General features: G+C 40.0%; 1 long non-coding RNA gene across 1 annotated transcript in view; it reads left to right on the top strand.

Moving 5' to 3' along the window:
- Positions 1–15,740, top strand: part of LOC138427975 (uncharacterized) — a 29,012-nt gene extending 13,272 nt beyond the window's left edge. Inside the window, exon 3 of the long non-coding RNA XR_011252237.1 lies at positions 15,505–15,740. This is a non-coding gene — a long non-coding RNA (uncharacterized lncRNA). The remainder of the gene's footprint in view (positions 1–15,504) is intronic.
- The last annotated feature ends 3,496 nt before the right edge of the window (positions 15,741–19,236 follow it).

Genomic DNA, 19,236 nt, shown 5'->3' with positions numbered 1-19,236 from the left:
ACAGAAGCATTAGAATATATCTAATAATTCTGCTAACCAATTTCCACTCTTTTTCTTTTTTTAATTTTAATGACATTTTATTTTATTTATTTTTATTTTACTTTATTTTACTTTACAATACTGTATTGGTTTTGCCATACATCAACATGCATCCACCATGGGTGTACACGTGTTCCCGATCCTGAACCCCCCTTCCACCACCCTCCCAGTACCATCTCTCTGGGTCATCCCAGTGCACCAGCCCCAAGCATCCTGTAACCTGCAATGAACCTAGACTGGCGATTCGTTTCTTATATGACAGTACACATGTTTCAGTGCCATTCTCCCAAATCATCCCACCCTCTCCCTCTCCCTCAGAGTCCAAAAGACTGTTCTATACATCTGTGTCTCTTGTGCTGTCTCACATACAGGCTTGTCGTTACCATCTTTCTAAATTCCATATATATGCATTAGTATACTGTATTGGTGTTTTTCTTTCTGGCTTACTTCATTCTGTATAATCGGCTCCAGTTTCATCCACCTCATTAGAACTGATTCAAATGTATTCTTTTTAATGGCTGAGTAATACTCCATTGTGTATATGTACCACAGCTTTCTTCTTATCCATTCATCTGCTGATGGACATCTAGGTTGCTTCCATGTCCTGGCTATTATAAACAGTGCTGTGATGAACATTGGGGTGCACGTGTCTCTTTCAGTTCTGGTTTCCTCAGTGTGTATGCCCAGCAGTGGGATTGCTGGGTCATAAGGCAGTTCTATTTGCAATTTTTTAAGGAATCTCCACACTCTTCTCCATAGTGGCTGTGCTAGTTTGCATTCCCACCAACAGTGTAAGAAGTTCCCTTTTCTCCACACCCTCTCCAGCTTTTATTGCTTGTAGATTTTTGGATCACAGCCATTCTGACTGGTGTGAAATGGTACCTCATTGTGGTTTTGATTTGCATTTCTTTGATAATGACTGATGCTGAGCATCTTTTCACTCTTTTTCAAAAATAAATTTCGGTCACTATGCTTTTATTTAGGATTCCTCCCTGAAATGCCTTTTCAAAAGTTTGAGCACTTACATTTATTATCACTAAAGCCTGTGTTATGCTGAATGACTTCTATGGTTGCATATGCTATGACTCTTATTATTTTGCCTGAAACACAGATCTATAATTTCTTCTCAAGCATTGTCTTATTGACCCAGTAACAGTTCTCCCTCAGATCAACTGAAAGAAGTAACAAATTCCAAGGCACACACTATGGAAGACTTTAAGTGGTGTAGGCACAGTGAAACATAAGACAAAGAACAGTTCATCTATTCTTGGGATGGATGACATTTCCTATTCAGAAGAAAGAGAATAAGTACACTAAATTGATGAATGACATCTCAACCTTTTCTCACATTTATTTTTTTAAAAAGAAAACAATTTCCACAAGTTGCTTGCAGTTGATGTCACCTTAGCACAAAAAATTTCCCCCTTACAACTCTTCTCAGAAATTACTCTGTACATCTCCCTGAAGCTTTTATTCTCTCAGTCAGTTTCTTCTTGGCAGATATTCTCCTAGAAGCAGCATTAACGATGCCAATACACTCTAGGTGTTCCAAACAGAAAAAGATGTTGCTGCACAAATGCTCTTTCATATTGTCTGACGCTATTAATTCTGGGAAACTCTACTGGTCAGTTCTTTGATCTATAATCCATTCAGAAATTTGAGGATCAAAGACATGATTATATCTTTAAAATTTGTTGAATATCTCTTTTGGCAATTGATTTGCTTTATGACCTTAAACAGTCACTGAAATCTCTGGCCCTTGTTTTCTGCATTTATAAAAGAAAGTTGGATTAGGTATTCTAAAGTTTTTTTAGAGCTTAAATTGTCTAACTTATTAGGATTCATCACTGTCAAATACCTGAAAGTTTCAAACAAATAAATTTGTTGATTTTAACAAAATACCAAAGCATATAAAATAGAATTGCAAAATTGCAGTAACACGTACTATGATATATTAAGTAAAATAAACTCAGCTTTGTTTGAACCTATTCATTTCAATCTGATGTAATATTATAGTAATTAATATTTGGTTTTCATTCGATAGTATAATATATTCAAAGTTTAAGGCACTAGAAGTTTTCTAGGTATATATATAAGAAATGTATGACTACCTCTTGGCTAAAAACCATCTAAATCAGTAACACCAATAGGGAAACCCCAAATAATTAACAGCAACAAAACTTAACAAAATAAATTTCAAAACAAAGGAATTGTGAAACAAATCTTCTATATCCAGTTAGCAGGTGTTGTACCACCAAATCCATGGGGTCGCAAAGAGTCAGACACAACTGAGTGACTGAACTGAACTGTATCACCAAAACACCGTATCCTCACAAGGTGCTCAAAAGCGCAGAAATATGAGCCCATTTGAAGACTCGTAAGCAAGACAGTGGACAAAAAGAGCAAAATTGATATATTCAATATTAGCAGAAAAAAATAGAGCCAAGTTAATATTCAACAAAAGGAACTGGTCGTGTATGTAATGACGTATGTAATGGGTTGTTTACAAATGTGTTATTTGGTTTCCAAAAATTAGTTTGTCTGTACTTTCTGTTGTTGACTTCCAACTTAATTCTATAGTAGCCCAAGAACATGTTGTGTGATTTCATCCCTTTAAATTTATTGAGACTTGTTTTATGGCCCAGAATATGTTTAGTCTCAGTAAATGTTCAGTGTGCTCCTGAGAAGAAGGTATATTCTGAAGCTGGGATGGATGCAGTCAAATAGTTTCATAGTGTTGCTGAAGTCTGCTCTATTTTTGCTTATTTTCTGTTTACTTAATTATTGAATCTACTTAATGAAATTAGATAGTAGCAAGCTTCCCTTGTGGCTAAGACAGTAAAGAATCTGCCTGCAATGCAAGAGACCTGGGTTTGATCCCTGGGCTGGAAAGATCCCAAGAAGGGAATGGCAAGCCACTTCAGTAGTCTTGCCAGGAAAACTCTATGGACAGAGGAGCCTGGCGGGCTACAGTCCATGGGGTCACAAAGAGTCAGACATGACTGAGTGACTTTCACTTTCCTTTCATATAGTAGCAAAGTGACACCATGGGGTCTCAAAGAGTTGAACAAGACTTAGCCACTGAACAGCAGCAGTTATTGAATTAAGAAGGAGATACCTTGAAAGAGTATTGAAGTCTTTAGTTATAATTATGATTTATCCACGTGTCTTATGGTTTTGGTTTGCACATGACCAGAAATCGTTGCTAGATATTGTTTATAAAGGACCATGACCCTATTGTGCTCTAATGACGTTATCTTGCATTATAGAGAATTCATCCTTTCATTTGTTGGTCTCATAGACGAGGTGGCTGATCATCTCATTTCAGTCTGGGACTGAGTGTTGAAAGTAGGGAGGGTATAGTGAAAATAGATTACAGTTTTACTTAGACTCAGCCTATCTTTGATTTATTCTTTCCTAGGGAAGACCTTCCAGAGCTTTAATGAGAAACAAGAGTTTGTTTTCTCTGAGGTTTTCTACAGATTAAGTTCTGACCTAAAAGGTTCTGAGGAAGGCTTGGCAGCCCACTCCAGTACTCTTGCCTGGAAAATCCCCATGGACAGAGGAGCCTGGCAGACTACAGTCCATGGGGTTTCAAAGAGTCAAACATGACTGAGCTGCTAAGCACTAGAAGATTTTCAGCTTCTGCTATTCAGTGTCCTACACCAAGCAACTTTAAAATTTGGCACATATCGTAAGGGGATGTGGAGACTAGATATCTCCATTTGACTCCTGAAATATCCAGTTTGCCTCCTTTGTTCTTGTTCACTCGCCCAGTCATGTCCAACTCTTTATGATCCTATGAACTGCAGCACACCAGTCCTCCCTGTCCCTCACCATCTCCTGGAGTTTGCCCAAGTTCATGTTCATTGCATCAGTAATGCCATCCAGCCATCTCATCCTCTGATGCCCTCTTCTCCTTCTGCCGTCAATCCTTCTCAACATCAGGGACTTCTCCAATCAGTTATCTGTTGGCATCAAATGACCAAAATAGTGGAGTTTCAGCTTTAGCATTAGTCCTTCCCTCAAATATTCAGGGTAGATATCCCTTAAGATTGACTGGTTTGATCTCCTTGCTGTCCAAGGGACTTTCAGGAGTCTTCTCCAGCACCACAGTTGAGGGCAACAATTCTTTCGTGTTCTGCCTTCTTTACGGTCCAACTCTCACAGCCATCTGTGGCCATTGGGAAGACCTTCAGACCTGGGAGCCTCATCTTTTGGTGTCATATCTGTTTGGCCTTTCATACAGTTCATGACGTTCTCACAGCAAGTGTACCGGGGTGGTTTGCCATTCCTTCCTCCAGTGGATCATGTTTTGTCAGAACTCTCTGCTATGACCCATCTGTCTTGAGTGGCCCTGCACGGCATTGCTCATAGCTTCATTGACTTATGCAGGCCCTTTGCCACGAGAAGGCAGTGATCTGCGAAGGGTTGTCTCCTTAGGCCCCACATATATACCTACGTCTCTGCTGGTTTACTTGTTCCCTGCCCTAGGACCTTCTGCCCCAGGGCCAACCCTAGATGCTTCTGTTCAGTTCAGTCGTTCAGTCCTGTCCAGCTCTTTACAACCCCGTGGACTGCAGCACCTCAGATTTCCCTGTCCATCACCAACTCTCAGAGCTTGCTCAAACTCATATCCGTTGAATCGGTGATGCCATCCAATTATCTCATCGTCTGTCATCCCCTTCTCCTCCTGCCTTCAGTCTTTCCCAGAATCAGGGTCTTTTCCAATGAGTCAGGTTTTCGCATCAGGTGGCCAAAGTATTGGTGCTTCAGCTACAGCATCAGTCCTTCCAATGAATATTCAGGACTGATTTTCTTTAGGATTGACTGGTTTGATCTCCTTGCAGTCCAAGGGACTCTCAGGAGTCTTCTCCAACACCACAGTTCAAAAGCATCAATTCCTGGATGCTTAGCCTACAGCTATAATCAGTAAATATCTCCAGGGTTAAAATATCTATAGATCCTCAGGGTCATTCAGCACTCCCTCCAAGGCCCTCAACTCCTACCCATTGTAGTTTCACTCCCCTGTTACTGGTGGATACTGTGTTGTGCTTTCTTTTCAAATTTGTATACAAAAAAATTACTCAGATGCATACTTTACCTTGTTTATTGTGATTTTACTGTTGATTATATACCATCAATGTTCAGATGCATATTTTACATTATTTACTGTTACTATCCCCAAAGGCACATAATTTTTCCAAAAAAAAAAAAATGAAGCAGTTTTCAGGACTTTGACTTCTGTCATTATGGAAAAGTGTTTGTCACTCAATTGTATCCGACTCTCTGCAACCTCATGAATTGTAGCCCACCGGGCTCCTCTGTCCATAGAATTTTCCAGGCAAGAATACTGGAGTGGGCTGCCAATTCCATCTCCAGGGGATCTTCCCAATCCAGGGATCAAACCCAGGTCTCCTGCATTGCAGGTGGATTTGTTATTCACCAAGCCACCAGGGAAGCCCTGTGAATATGGGAGGTAGATACTATAAAAAACCTGTTACTCCAAAGCAAAGAGATTCTGGAAGAGGTTAATGTTAATTTTTTTTAATGTATTACAGGACTTTCAATAAATAAAGAAAGTCTTCAAGCAACCCCTAGTAAAATGTAACCTGAAACATTAACAGGAGGGAAGGGGGCAGAGCACAACCTTCAAAAGAATGATGAACCCCAAGGACATGACATAAATTGACTAGAACCAAACAGGTCTAAAATGGCAGACTAGTTGACTTCCAGTAGACTTCTTAATTTTTTTTTAATCACTTGATTTTTTTTTAATCAAAAGTCTTTCCCAACCTCATAACTTTATCTGGAAAATAAATCAAGCAATTGTCAACATAGCTATAAACACTAACTTCAAATTTTCTATAACAAAAGTTCTAGTGGATATAAACATTAGAATAAAACTTTTTTTAAATAATGTGCTTCTAAAAATTAAGCTTTTCATGGACTTCCTCTAGACCTTGAGTCTCAGTATATGCTCATGGTAACACATCAGCAAGCTAAATGGCACACCCACTGCACCATGACAGTTTCAAGGTTGACAATAAAGGTGATTATCACTTTGTCTCTCACTAAATTCTTTTGCAATGAGACATCAAGAACCTGAACTTCATTCAGTCCTGAGACCAGGTGTGTGATCTCAGTTAAAAGACCATGGGTTCAAGTCCCAATCTATTCCAGGGTTTCAAAACCAGAACGGGAATGTGAGTAGCAAGTTGCCAGGAGATTGATGTTGATATATATGTACATTTATCCTTGGTAAAGTGTATATATATGTGTGTGTGTGTTCTGTTCTGTGCTAAGTTGCTTCAGTCATGTCCAACTTTTTGCAACTGTATGGACTGTAGCCTGCCAGGCTCCTCTGCTCATGGGATTCCCCAAGCAAGAATACTGGAGTGGGTTGCCATACATACATATATGACTTCCCTGGAGCCTCAGATGATAAAGAATCTGCCTGTAATGCAGGAGCCCCGGGTATGATCCCTGAGTCTGGAAGATCCCCTGGAGAAGGGAATGGCAACCCAATCCAGTATTCTTGCCTGGAGAATTCCATGGACATAGGAGCCTGGCAGAGTTGGACACGACTGAAGTGCCTTAGCAGCAGCAGCAGGCTATTCTCTATGTGGTTGCAAGGAGTCAAACACGACTGAGCAAACAACGCTTTCACACACACACATATATATGATGTATCACTATGTCATCTGATCAGAGACCAAACCTGGACTAGTTCCAAATACGCTTCTTGAAACTGACATTCTTAAATAAGAAAAAAAAAGCTTAAGTGCTATCCTAGGATGGTAGTGTAACAGGAGGGAAAGGGGAAGGGCACAACTTTTGAAAGAATGACATAGCCCAAGGACACAACATAAGCCAGTTAGAATCAACTGGGTCCAAGGTGGCAGACAAGTCAGCTTCAACTAGACCTTGATCCTCAATCAGCAAGCTGAATGACACACCAGAGGCACCATGACAATTCCAAGGCACTGTCAAAAGACCAAGGGGTGGGTGGTGGCCCAATTCCTGGAAATCTCCATCCCTTTCTCAAAATAGTTGAAATAATCCTCTTGCTCATTAGTTTATAACCATGCCACATTTCAGGGTCACCAGATTCACCCTCTGCAATGGCCCACACTCTGAATTTGAATAAACCCATTTCTTACCTATCACTTTGTCTCTCATTGAATTATTTATACAATGAGACATTAAGAACCCAAATTTCATTAGGTCCTGAAACCAGGTAGCAAGGGTTTTGGCTGGGTTCAATTCAGTGTATGGGTTCAAGTCTCAATCTGAGGTAAATTGTTTCAGTAGGTCCTGTTTGCTTGTAGTAGAAGCATCAAAAAATTCCCAGTTTAGGCCTGTAGGATCCCCAAAGATAAATACATATGATCAGACAATCAGAGATTAATAAACATAAGAGAAAAAAAGCTACTATGATCATGACCCAGAAAAAAAAAAAACACACAAAAGATTTGGACCTCCATGGTCTTCAAATATTGGAATTATAAAAGCAAAGTATAAAATAACTTTGCATTTTGGAAGAAAGTTTAAAATGAAATCACAAAACTGATCAAGAAACAAGAGACTGGGAATTTATGAAATAAAAATAAATAATATATTTGAAAATAAAAAAATATAATTGTTGACATTTTAAAACTTCAGAAAGCCATGGATTAAATAGCAGCTTAGACATGGATGAAAAAAATATAGTGAAAGTTGGATCTAAATAAATTACCCAGAAGGTAATACAGGAAAACAAGGAGATGGAAATTATTAAAGTGTGATTGGGAGACAAAGAAAATAAAATAATAATTTATGGATTTTTAAGAGATAAATTAATGAGAATAGAAATAAATATTTGATGAGTTTATGGATAATTTTTCAATTCTGATGAAGGCTGTAAATCCATAAATATCCAAAACATGATTTTTAGCAGGCTTGATATAAAGAAATCTGGACCTAGACACTTTATGTAAAACTCTGGAACACAAAGGTTAAAATATTTAAAAATAGCTTAAGAGAAAAAAATTATCTATAAATGATAATTTGACTGACTGCAGATTTCACAACTCCAGTTAGAAAACATTTTTTGGTAATATCTTCAGTGTGCTGAAAGAACATAATTGTCAACCTAGAATTAACTGTCCATTCAAAATTATGCTCAACAAAAGAAACTACAAGCCCAAAATAGAGTCACTTGTGCTAAACCTCAAGACTTAATGTTGTTCAGTTTCCCAGTCATATCTGACTCTTTGTGACCCTGTGAACTGCAGCATGCCAGGCCTCTCTGTCTCTCACCATCTCTTGAAGTTTGCCCAATGTCATGTCCATTGCCTCAATGATGCCATCCAGCCATCTCATCCTCTGACACCCTCTTCTCCTTCTGCCCTCAATCCTTCCCAGCATCAGGGGCTTTTCTAATAAGTCAGCTGTTCACATCAGATAATCAAAATACTGGAGTTTCAGCTTCAGCATCAGTCCTAATGAGTGTTCAGGATTGATTTCCCTTAAGATTGACTGGTTTGATCTCCTTGCTGTCCAAGGGCCTCTCAGGAGTCGTGTCCAGCACCACAGTTCAAAGGCATCAATTTTTCTGCACTCCGCCTTCTTTACAGTCCAGCTCTCACAACTCTATGTGACCACTAGGAAGACCATTGCCTTGGCTTACGGACCTTTGTTGGCAGAGTAATGTCTCTGCTTTTAAAAACACTGTCTAGGTTTATCATAGCTTTCCTGCCAAGAAGCCAACGTCTTCTGATTTCATGGCTGCAGTCACCATCTGCAGTGACTTTAGAGCCCAAGAAGAGGAAACCTATCACTACTTCTACCTTTTCCCCTCTATTTGCCATGAAGTAATGGGGCTGGATGCCATGATCTTAGTTTCTGGGTTTTTTTTTTTAATATTTAATTTTAAGCTGGCTCTTTTCACTCTCCTTCACCCTCATCAAGAGGCTCTTTAGTTCCTCTTTGCTTTCTGCCATGAGGGTGGTATCATTAGAATATCTAAGGTTGTTGATGTTTCTCCTGCCTATCTTGATTCCAGCTTGTAACTCAATTCAGCCTCGAATTTCTCATGATGTGCTCAGTGTATAGATTAAGACTTATGACCTATTCTAATTGTAGTTTCACCCTCTCCCAGAGCAGCCTTTTAAACCAAGCAGTATGGAATTTCCTGGTCAGCACTAAGGAGGTAATCTGCCTAAGACCTCCTGCCTCCCCATAACCTTGTCTGAAATAATCCACTCTTTTAAATCCTTATCCCACCTCTTTCTGTCTCTGTAAACCTTTCATTTTGTATATCTCCTAACAATGCTTTTCTACATGCTGAATGGGATGCTGCTTAATTCATGAATCATCTAATGAAACCGATTATGCCTTCAAACTGACTCAGTCAAATTTCTTTAAGTGCCTTCAGTATGAGGGCAGAGTACACTATCTTGAGATTGTTATCTGAGGGAATCTGCCCCAGTGGACCTTCACCAAAAGAACTTCTAAAAAATGACTTCAGGAAGAAGAAAGATTGTCTCAGAACAAAGACCTGAGATCGAAAGGGTAACAGTGAGCAAGTGAAAAGTGAAAGTGTTAGTTGCTCAGCCGTGTCTGACTCCTTTCCACCCCGTGGACTGTTGCCCACCTAGCTGTGGGATTTCCGGGCAAGAATACCTGAGTGGGCTGCCATTCCCTTTTCCAGGGGATCTTCCCAACTCAAGGATCAAACCCAGGTCTCCGGCATTGCAGGCAGATTCCTTACCGTCTGAGCCACCAGGGAAACCTAAATAAACATCATTTATATGAAGTTAAGCTGTTACACAATTTATGTGTTTTTTAAAGGACTTGGTGAAAATAGTGGAAAACAAGTATGAAATAAGAGTGGAGTATTTGGAGGTCTTCTAAAGACTTTGTACTGTTCAGCAGAGGAGCAGATATGAACTATAGAATTATTATGTAAGAAGGTAGAAATGTTAGATTTTTCGAGAATAACTAGTAAAAGAATGGAAATAAAATGTGGACCTTAAAAACTTGAAATTTTAAAAATGCAAACAAAACTACTTTCATGATTTTTAAAGGAAAAAACTGAGGAAAGAAAATAATTGAAAAAATAAAACATATTCAACCAAAAGGTAGACAATAGAAAAAAAAAAATAGACCTATCAATAAGTGCAATAAATGTAATCAGACTAAAATTCCAGTTAAAATTCAGAGATAGATTGAAAAAAAAAAGGAATGTTCAAGTTTTCCAGGTCGGACTATAATGGAGCAACAGATATTAGACTTACTCTCCCACCATATACAACTATCAAATTGTCAAAATACCGGAAACAACTGTTTTTAGGTACTGAACAACAAGCAGTGCTTATGTGTGACTTTCAAGAAAACAGAAATACATGAAGTGGGAGCCATATTCAACCCAACTTTCAGTCTGGGCACACTTTCCAGACTGTGGTGCGGGGAAGCAGAGCCAAAGCAGAGCCAAACAGAGCACAGAGATTTTGCAGAGCTGAGGAGGCAGGGATCAGAATTCCAGACCATTGTAGCGGCTATAATTTGTGAGGCAAGTGGAAGGCAGGAGAGATCTGCATTTAAAAGGTAGTTCAAAAATATGCAAAAGGATTCCCTTATTGGAAATCGAGTCTTCGTTTGAATGCTAAACTGCATGTACACAGGAAAGCATCCTCAAGGCCTGCAAGAAAACAGCTACCAGTGGGTGGTAAGAACAAAGATCCCTGGAGTCGCAGCATGCTGGGAGAGTAATTAGAGTTCTGATCAGAGAAAGTAGAGAGACTTGAATGTAAACTCTGGCCTTAAGATTGGATTTCTAAACACATGCCTTATGCACAGGGCTTTTTCACCTGTAGGATAAAGGAATTCTAGACTGTCTCTAAAAGGGTAAAAAACAAAGTTGTGATCAAATCAAGCTAATCCCAAGTAAATTAACTTACTTTCAGGAAAAAAAAAAATAAAGTACATTTTTTTAAAGGGAGACAACAATATTCAGCTGCTCTACAATGTAACATCCCTAATGTACAACATTCAATAAACTCTGCATGTTATGAGAAAGAGGAGAATATGATAAACCCTTAAGAGAGACAGACAAAAAATAGAAACATATCCAGAGATGGCAGAGATTTTTAAAAGACTTCAAAATAGCTATCATAAATATGTGATTCCTTGAGGATAAAAACCATCCCTTCTCCCAAGGCATGAGAGGGTAAGGGCTAAGAGTATATGCTCTGCTGTTAAGTATATGCCTGGGCTCAAATCTCATATCTGACATGTGTTAACTACAGAAAATTTGGAAAGGTATTTAAGTTGTCTAAGCCCTAGTTTATTTAATCTTAAAATGGGAAAAAGAATATCTTCCTTACAGAATTATCCTAGGATTAATTGGAATAATGTACTTGCATGCTAAGTTGCTTCAGTCATGTCTCACTCTTTGCAATCCTTTGGACTGTAGCCCACCAGGCTCCTCTGACCTTGGGATTCTCCAGTCCAGAATACTGGAATGGGTTGCCATATCTTTTTCCAGGGGATCTTCCCAACCCAGGGATTAAACCCACGTCACTTATGTTTCCTACATTGGCAAGGGTTCTTCACCACTAGCACCAGTTGGGAAAGTGGGATAATGTACCAGGAGTAGCTAACACAGAAACAAGAGCTCTGTAAGGGTAAGGGCTAAGAGCAACACTTACCTATTATTACTCATTATGCAGCACAGACTGGATTAGTTTAGGTGTCTAATATTATGAATGAGAAAAGGCTATCAAGTCCAATGGCACTCATGTCTGGTCTGAATGTTGCAAACCAGCTGGGGTAGGATTAGTGAGCATTAATTGTCAAATTCACTCATAGCATTGAGCAACTGGCCAAGCGGAGAAGGAGAGAGTAGCACCTGTGGTCTAGCCCCTTGGGATGAGAAGACAGCTGAGAACACTCTGACTTGAACTCACATTTCAGGGGCCACTTTAGGAAGAACTGAGGACCAAACAGTGCCTGGCCCAGCCGAAAGCACCTTGTTTGTCTGCCACTCTCTGTTACTGATTAACAGTAGCTTCCCCTCTTGCCACACCCTTTTGCTCAAACACAATTAAATTTTAAAATAACATGACTTTAGGAAGAACTGTTCAAAGTGCAGGTACCTGGTCTATGAATGAGAATTGGTTGGGTGTAGTCGGGAATCAGAAAACACTTTGTACCTGCTTACTTTGACAAAGAATCAGATCCAAGTTCTCTCCCTGCAGGAAATTTGGAGGAAAACAGGGAGCCTTTAGACCTGGGTTTGGGAATCTGTTTAAAACCCCAAATGTGTGATCACAACCTGATCACATAGAATCAGAATTTCTTGTGTTACCTTGACCCCCAAGGAACCTCTTTTGGCCATGCCCAGGAAATACCTGAAACTCAGAGGTTGAGTAGGGTTGTGAGGGGACAACTGGAGGGATGTAGGGGCCTTCAGTTTTAATTTGGGCTTTACCACTAGCTTCCTGTGCGTGTTTTCTGATCTTCTGGGTCTTGGAGATAGAACAACTAGATCATAATTTCCCAAAGTATCTCCCTAGGATGTTAACAGGGGATAGGGAAAAAGCAGTTCTGTTAACCAGTACTTTCCAAACTGTCCTGTGAACCACTGGAGTTGGATGAGTTGACTTCAGGAGGCTTCCCTGGTGGATTGGATGGTAAAGAACCTGCCTGCAATGCAATAGACCTGGGTTCCATCCCTGGCTCAGAAAGATTCCCTGGAGAAGGGAATGGCAACCTACTCCAGTATTCTTGCCTGGAGAACTCCATGGACAGAAGGGCTCCTCTGGAACTCCATGAGGTCACAAAGAGTTGGACACAATGGAGCTAATTTCACTTTCACTTTCACTTGGTTGAAATTAACATTCTTTTTTCTAATTAATTTTGGCAAATGATCCTAATTTTCCACTTGTAATAATGATATAGAAGTGCTTTAGAATGTTCCTTTTAAAATGTGAGTGGATTTAAAGAAAAAGAATAAATTAATAATAGTATAAATTGTAGGTATGGCAAAGACTGTGAAGGTGGTACACAAATGACTGAAATTTGAGAAAAGTTCTGTCAAATCAGATAAAATTGGTTTACTTGTTGCAGGACTTTGCAGAGATTTTAGCATGTTGATAGAAATTTTGCCTCTTCAAGAAGGGAACTGGCATTTAGCATTTCTTTAACTCATTTGACTATAGAAACCTTCTTTTCTTTAAAATAACCTCTTGTTACACTTATGTTCTGGAAATTTCACTTCAAGAAATGTTTATGAGAAATTCTGAGACAGTTCTATTAAACTTGACCATTTTAGCATTTTGGGTCCTCTATGTTTGATAGAAAGTCTTAGGAGAAAGTACAGGAATGGAGCTAGAAACGGTCATTTAAGAATGTTTATACAGTAGTCAAAAGCATGTTAGCCCTAAATGCAATGTGCTATCCTGGATTGGATGCTGAAACAGAAAAAGGACATTAGTTGGAAAAGACTAGTGAAGTCTAATTGGGATTTTAGTTAATACTAGTGACATAGTTTTACCAGCAAGTCTGGTAACATTCCCTCCTCACTCCGTTGCCTGGTCTCACAGAGCTCAGCATCAGAGTACAAAGGCTAAGCTAAGAAAGAGGACTCATGTTCCTCACTAAACCCTCAATGAGATCCATGTACCTTTCCTGGTACCAAACTCAGCCCAGGAAGAAGACCCCGGTAGCAATGAAGAAATGGGCATTTTTCACCCTCTTCTACATTCTGTTCTAGCTACTCAGCCCTCCCAGTCACAGCCTAGCCCCTTCAACATTCTTCAACTTTGAACTAAAATCAGGGCCAAAGTCCCCTTGGGGCCAGAGAGGGTAAATTTCTTCAGACCAAGTACTTGAGCGTGCTCACCCATCTAACTGCCGAGTGCTGCAGGCAGTCAGATTGTGGCCATAAAATCCTCAGCAGGTGTTGGTGGACAAGGCAGATAGATTGGGAGAGGAATGTTCTGGCTGAGGGAAGCTGTGAGTATATAACTCTGCTAACCCTCCCCACAGCCTTTGTCTAGATGATAAATGGGTGGAGACAAGAGAGGAATAACCACTCTCTTCCATGTTCAGTCAGACACTGGCATTTATTGCCAGCTTATCACAAACGTCTACAAGTTATATTTCACAGCAAACAGTTATTGGAGGGACGAAAGGAAAGCAAGACCTAAGAGAAACTGAAAGGGAGATAAACCTTAATAAAAACAACAAAAGCATTACATGAAGGGCCTCTCTTAAACACTTGTCTTATTAGAGAATCCTGATCCACCCACATCGTTAACACAGAATCTTCAGGATAAATTTTTAATTTCATTGATCCTAATTAACGTGAATATATGTAATGCATGAGATTGTCCTCAGGGTAGTGGCAATGGGGTGGGAAGAAAGGACAGGACAATGAAAAGACCTGGCTTGGAAAATAATTTCACTAATCTTTTCCAGCTGGTTAGAGAAATGCTACTACCTTTTTTTTTTTTTTTTTTTTGCCACAGGATATAGGATCTTAGTTCCTGGATTAGGCACTGAAACTGTGCCCTACCGGCACCCTTGGAAGTGAAAGTGCAGAGTGGACTGCACTGCCAGGGGATTCCCTATTGCTTCTTTACATATCAATTTCTTTCTAGTTATTTTAGCTAACACATTTCTTGATTTCAAAACTCTTGATCAATTCTTTTTAGTTTTCTAGCACTGAAACTTCTTCATTTACAAATAATGATTTTTTTAAAAAATACTACATTCTTTTCTAATACATATTTATTTTAACTTATTTATTTGGCTGTACCAGTTCTTTGTTTTGGCATGAGAACTCTTAACTGTGGCCCATGGGATCTAGTTCTCTGACCAGGGACTGAACCTGGGCCCCCCTTGCATTGGGAGCATGGAGTCTTAGCCACTGGACAACTAGGGAAGTTCCTACAAATAATAATTTTTGTTTCCTCCTTTTGTTGTTCATTCCTCTCATTTCTATTTCATATCTTACTGCATTAGGAAGGATTTTTGAAGCAGTAGGTAATGATAATATTAATAGTAGGTATCATTATTTTGGAAAGAGTGCCTCTCATATTACTCTTTTAATTGTATTTCCTTTGGGTTAATTGGTCTTTATCATAGCACTACCATTTTCCCCCACATACTGACTCATCTCTTCTCTGGCAATTTATCTCCTACCCATTGTACAAAGATCATCTGAAATCCCATTACTCTCATGAAATATGTACATACAAAAGCACATATAAGTAAACACCCAGCTAATCTTAAAGTAGTTTTTTGCACTTTACAAAGAACTTTCATATACAGATTTTTATTTGACGCTCTTGACAGACCATTGAGTAGGTGTTGTTAAGACTTTCATTTCAGATATAAAAAAGTTCAATCTGTGAGTGGCTGAGCAACTGGCTCTAGGACATTAGCTGACTACAATTTTGTGTTTTCTCTCTTCAGGACCACCTTGCCCTGCTGCTGAAGAACTTTCTCCAGCATCCACCTCGGTCTCTGTGCTTACTACTGTGCTCCTTTTCCACCCCTCCCAGCTGCCATATAGGTTCTGTAACTGGATTTATTCTCTCTCTGAGAGGGATGCTCTAGGGTTCATGACATGCAGAAGGGACACTCCCCTTCCATCTGAAGCACTGGTGATACCAAGGTGAAAGGGTCAATAAAGACTGAGTTGGAAAAGATATATATTTATATCTTTTACATCCCAAGGAATTTCAAGAGCTGATGCAGTCCAAACAATCACAACTTGTTAAACAAGTTATTGAAAAGCATCTTTCAGACTCAGTAAAAGTCAACAGGCTTGGCTCAAAGTTCTGTTGTTGTTCAGCCACTCAGTCATGTCCCACTCTTTGCAACCACGTGGACTACAGCATGCCAGGCTTCCCTGTCCTTCAGCATCTCCCGGACCTTGCACAATTGAGTCAGTGATGCCATCCAGCCATCTCATCCTCTGTTGTCCCCTTCTCCTCCTGCCTTCAATCTTTCCCAGCATCAGGGTCTTTTCAATAAGGAAATTTGGGGTAGCAGTAGGAAATCTCAGGTTATTGCTGCTCATCCATTCACTTTTGCTCAGAAATGTAAATATCTGAAAAAAAATTTTTCACCAGTCATTTATAAAGTTGAACTTAGTTGGCTATCCTATCAGTTATCGATCTTGGACTAGAAGAAGGGTAAAGACGCGGTGAGGGAGGGCTGGGGATAGTCCTGCCCTTGCCAATCTCAGAGACCTGAAATAAGAAAGTGTCAGGGACAGTTCTTCCAATCTGTAGTGAGCAGCAAAGCATTATTTCAATCTTCTGATATATGGATTATCTTCCAGTTAGACTATGAGCTCTTTGAGCTTGCATGTCTTATCTTGTTCCCCTATTTACCTCTTTAATCAAACACCTATCACACTAACAGAAGACTGTTTTAGTAAATGTGCACCATTTTTATTTATTATGGTAAAATATACATAACATAAAATTTACCATTTGAACAGCTCTTAAGCATACTGTTCAATAGCATTAAGTGTATTCACATTATTGAGTGCTCATCGGTTCAGTTCAGTTCAGTCGCTCAGTCGTGTCCGACTCTCTGCGACCCCATGAATCGCAGCACGCCAGGCCTCCCTGTTCATCACCATCTCCCGGAGTTCACTCAGACTCACGTCCATCGAGTCAGTGATGCCATCCAGCCATCTCATCCTCTGTCGTCCCCTTCTCCTCCTGCCCCTAATCCCTCCCAGCATCAAAGTCTTTTCCAATGAGTCAACTCTTCGCATGAGGTGGCCAAAGTACTGGAGTTTCAGCTTTAGCATCATTCCTTCCAAAGAAATCCCAGGGTTTATCTCCTTCAGAATGGACTGGTTGGATCTTGCAGTCGAAGGCACTCTCAAGAGTCTTCTTCAACACCACAGTTCAAAAGCATCAATTCTTCGGCGCTCAGCCTTCTTCACAGTCCAACTCTCACATCCATACATGACCACTGGAAAAACCATAGCCTTGACTAGATGGAGCTTTGTTGGCAAAGTAATGTCTCTGCTTTTGAATATGCTGTCTAGGTTGGTCATAACTTTTCTTCCAAGGAGTAAGCGTCTTTAATTTCATGGCTGCAGTCACCATCTGCAGTGATTTTGAAGCCCCCAAAAATAAAGTCTGACACTGTTTCCACTGTTTCCCCATCTATTTCCCATGAAGTGATGGAACCGGATGCCATGATCTTCATTTTCTGAATGTTGAACTTTAAGCCAACTTTTTCATTCTCCTCTTTTACTTTCATCAAGAGGCTTTTTAGTTCCTCTTCACTTTCTGCGATAAGGGTGATGTCATCTGCATCTCTGAGGTGATTGATATTTCTCCCGGCAATCTTGATTCCAGCTTGTGTTTCTTCCAGTCCAGCATTTCTCATGATGTACTATGCATAGAAGTTAAATAAGCAGGGTGACAATATACAGCCTTGACGTACTCCTTTTCCTATTTGGAACCAGTCTGTTGTTCCATGTCCAGTTCTAACTGTTGCTTCCTGGCCTACATACAGGTTTCTCAAGAGGCAGGTCGGGTGGTCTGGTATTCCCATCTCTCTCAGAATTTTCCACAATTTATTGTGATCGGCACAGTCAAAGGCTTTGGCATAGTCAATAAAGTAGAAATAGATGTTTTTCTGGAATTCTCTTGCTTTTTCCATGATCCAGCGGATGTTGGCAATTTGATCTCTGGTTCCTCTGTCTTTTCTAAAACCAGCTTGAACATCATCACCTCTATTCATCTCCACAAATTTTGCATGATCTCAAGATGAAACTGTAAACACATTATAATATAACTTCCTATTCTTCCCTTCCCCAGTCCCGAATAACTACCATTCTATTTTTTGCCTCTATGAACTTGACTATTCTAGGTACCCCATACAAGTGAAACCATACAACATTTGTCCTTTTGCTTCTGGCTTATTTCACTTGATGTCTTCAAGGTTCATCCATGTTGTATATTTTTTAAATAAATAAACTCTTTTTATTCCATACCTCCCAATCTTGGCCATAAGTGCAGACTAGAATGGAAGTCCGAAGGAGGAAGGCAGAAAGCTTCAGAGGTTTTAGGGGAGGGGAATAGAAAGGTAAATGAGGCCCGGTGCTCTCTAGACCAGGAAACAATGGACCAAGGGTGAGGAGAGGGTACGTAGTGGGACTGGGTAATGGGAAGGAAAGGGGATAATCCAGAAGTTGGGTCACTCCTGCTTCTCACCGGGAAATCCCCTTGGATCAACTTCCAAAGCTGTCATTAGATCAGGAGTTCTTAACCCTGGGGTCTATGAACCCCTAGGAGATTCATGAATGGACTTTAGGGGTATGCTTGCCAAGAGTATATGTAATTATTCTGAGCATATATATATTTGGGGGGACAAGGTTTATAAATACAGTAGATCCTTAAAGTCATAAAGTTGAGAACCATATTGTGCCAGAGGAACACATTGTCCTTCTTTTCATTCAAAAATGTTGAAGGGTGGGCCAGAGAAACCTGTTTCCTTTGATTGTCCCTGAGACAAAGTGAGAGTGTTTTGAAGAAGAATCTTCACTATGTAAATAATGCAAATAACAGCATAATCTCACAAATCCAAGAAAAGAAACTATTTTACAGTGCTGTTTGTCTGATGGTAGATCAATTAAAGTCTGCTGCTAAGTCACTTCAGTCGTGTCCGACTCTGTGCGACCCCATAGACCGCAGCCCACCAGGCTCCCCTGTCCCTGGGATTCTCCAGGCAAGAACCCTGGAGTAGGTTGCCATTTCCTTCTCCAATGCATGAAAGTGAAAAGTGAAAGGGAAGTTGCTCAGTCGTGTCCGACCCTTAGCATGGACTGCAGCCCACCAGGCTCCTCCATCCATGGGATTTTCCTAGTCATAGATGAAAATGATCACCAAGACTTAAGAACTCTATGTCTGCCTATGATTCTCTAATTCTCATCTTTTATTGCTACTTTGTTTTTCTTTCCTGGTTAATTTGCCCAAGACGTATCTTTGGGTTCTGATAGGAATTGCTGTCTCTTGAAGGCTTGGCTACCTGATAGGAACCCTGAGGCCAATAAATGAGAAAGCGATTCTCTCAGACAGGACCACCTATATCACCAGGTGTTTTCTGAACACTGTTTTTGTTCAGTTGCTAAGTTGTGTCCAACTCTTTGCAACTTCCATGGACTGCAGCACG

This window comes from Ovis canadensis, chromosome 22 (genome assembly GCF_042477335.2).
Source record: "Ovis canadensis isolate MfBH-ARS-UI-01 breed Bighorn chromosome 22, ARS-UI_OviCan_v2, whole genome shotgun sequence".
NCBI classification, from domain to species: Eukaryota; Metazoa; Chordata; class Mammalia; order Artiodactyla; family Bovidae; genus Ovis; species Ovis canadensis.
Note: the sequence above shows the minus strand (reverse complement) of the source record. Positions and strands in the feature narration are given on the sequence as shown.